We start from the raw sequence: 2,608 nt of genomic DNA, 5'->3' as shown, positions 1-2,608 counted from the left end.
AGTTAAACTGCAGGAATGTCTTAAAGACATAAAGACCTGTATGGCCGCTAACTTTCTGCTTCTAAAGTGAGATAAAACTAAAATGATTGTAGTTCACCTTAAAAATCTTATAAACAGGGTGTCTAACCAGACTGTGAGGAAAGTTGTTCTTGACTAATAAATGTCCCTAAATATGCATATTAAACAAATATTTGCTTTCTTCCATTTGCGCATTATCTCTTAAATTCTATCTCAGTGATTAAAAAGGAAAGAAGAACAACAACATACATTATTATCAGGTTGTCCTAAAAACTGTGAAAAGCCTGTAGTTGTATCCAAAATGTTGCAGCGCAGAGAGAGCCAACACCAAGTGAGAGCACCTCCCTTTTTCAGAGAGTGGTTGTTGTTTGGGGTGGCTTTACGTCAGGAGTTAGAGGCAGTCATCTACTAGTTAGAATGCTGGTGGTTTGATTCCTGGCTGCCCCAATCTGCATGTCAAATATCCTTGGACAAGATACTAACCCCAAGCTGCTCTACAGTGCATCCATTAGAGCGGTGGTTCCCAAAGTCTGGGAGCACAGCCATTGCAAGGGCGGCGTGGTATGAACAAAAAAAAGAATGCTTGGGCATTGCTTGCATAAGAGACGGGGCAAAGCGGAAGATGAAGCATCGCCAAATACACTTCCAAACCAACTTCTTTCCAAGCCAAACACTGGAAAATATGATGAAGGATATCTTGCTTTTGGCTTCACCTGCACAACGTTGGTGCCACGGTAGGTATCCCTGGCAGAATTTGTTTCCCCTGCGTCGGGAGCACACGCTGGGCTGTCCACATCATGGACCAACAGATTCCAACAGTTGTTTTGCACAGAGAGGCATTTTTTGAAAAATATCTATTGCATCAATTGATAGCAGTGTTGAATGTTAGTACACGGTAAAAAAAAACCAACCACATGCAAAATAATGACACCATAAAGATGGTTTGTTTTTCTGTTATTTAAAAGAGGTAGTAGTTTATTTTACTCCAACCTGTAATTTGTTGCAGTTTACTTTTATTAGTTTCATTGTTTACAAAAGGTGTGAGGTGTGAAATAAACTGCAGTGGGATTTTCTTGTAAAACAAAGAGGGGCCTAGCAAAAACCGTTTGGGAACCACTGCAATAGAGGATAAATGTTAGATAGTAAGCACTTGTGAAAAAAGTGCTTGGGTTAAAGAGGCAAGTTGTATGAAGGGCCTTGATTTCTCAGGGAGCAGATTCCTCTGCTTCCATGGCTGTTCCCAGGACCCAGACTCAGTGCTGGAAATTATAATTATCTGCTCTTTACCTTTCTTCCTTGTCCTCCTGCTGCTGTCCATCCACAGAGCTCTCTGTCATGTGATCAGCACTTCTGTTGTCATCAAGTTCTTCCTCCACATTGCTACCCACTGGGCATCCCAAAGGCCAGCGCAGCTCCCCACTCTCCTGTTCACTGTGGTCTGTGGGCTCCACAACAATAGAGGGAAGACGCTCCCTCCTATAAACAAAGTCTTCGGGATAATCTGACTCTTCATTCATGTTGGCTTCAGGGAAGATCTGGTCAGGGAACAAATTCATAATGCTCTTAAAAAATGTAAATTGAAAATAAGGAACTGTAAGGACTGAAAGTCATGTGCTCATAAACAATACAATCTTATTTCAGTAGATGACGTTCTCAGCCTCCTTAGTTTTTTCAGGTACTGAAATAAATGCCAACTGGTTACAAATTAACAGAATTATTATTATTATTATTATTATTATTATTATAAAAAGGAATGAATTGAAAACCACAGTGAAGATGCTACTCAGACAAGCTCTGCAGCATCAATTACACGGCTGATATTCTGAAAAGTTGAAATTTTGAAACAAAATAAAGAGAGGAACAGACCTAAATGACTTTGAAGAAGGTTTCATTACATGTGATAGCAATATCAGTGAGCGACTGCTCAACGTGTGTTTCATCAGGCACAGTGACATAAATGGCTGTAACTGTTAAATGGTTTACTTTTGTTAAACCCACTGAATTAAAATGAAAGTCTGGGCTTTAATCACATCTCATGTGGTGGTGTTAACTGTAAAAACTGTCATTAGATCGGGCCTAAAATGTTCCTCTTTGGCAAAGTATATAGTTAGGGCTGGATCAGGTGAGTCCTGAGTCCTGCAATAAGCTGCTGTTTCTTCTCCACTCATGTGTTCATACACCACTCTGCATTTAACCATTAATTATTATTAATCTGCTCTTTTCAACAGGGTGTCCTTTGTCCCATCTTCCTCCCCTCACTCCCAGCCAGTTGAGGCAGTTAGCCGCCCCTCCCTGAGCCTGGTTGTGCAGGAGGTTTCTTCTTGTTACGAGGGAGTTTTTCCTTCCCACTGTTGCCAAAGTGCTTGTTTACAGCGGTTCATATGATTGTTGGGATTTTCTCTGCTTGTGCTTGTGTTGAATGTTAATGTGCCTTAACCTCCTAAGACCCGAACTCTTCCACAGCATGCATTTTTTTTTTGAAAATATTTTTATTGAAAAAAGAAAACAACAGCACTTGCAGTTACCGAAATACAATCAACCTTTCTTCATTTTCCTAAGTAAATATACATATATAAATATATGTATATCT

Source organism: Haplochromis burtoni, unplaced genomic scaffold (assembly GCF_018398535.1).
Source record: "Haplochromis burtoni strain Fernald_Lab_line unplaced genomic scaffold, NCSU_Asbu1 Contig_652, whole genome shotgun sequence".
NCBI classification, from domain to species: Eukaryota; Metazoa; Chordata; class Actinopteri; order Cichliformes; family Cichlidae; genus Haplochromis; species Haplochromis burtoni.
The sequence above is the reverse complement of the archived record's forward strand: the minus strand, read 5'-3'. Positions refer to the sequence as shown.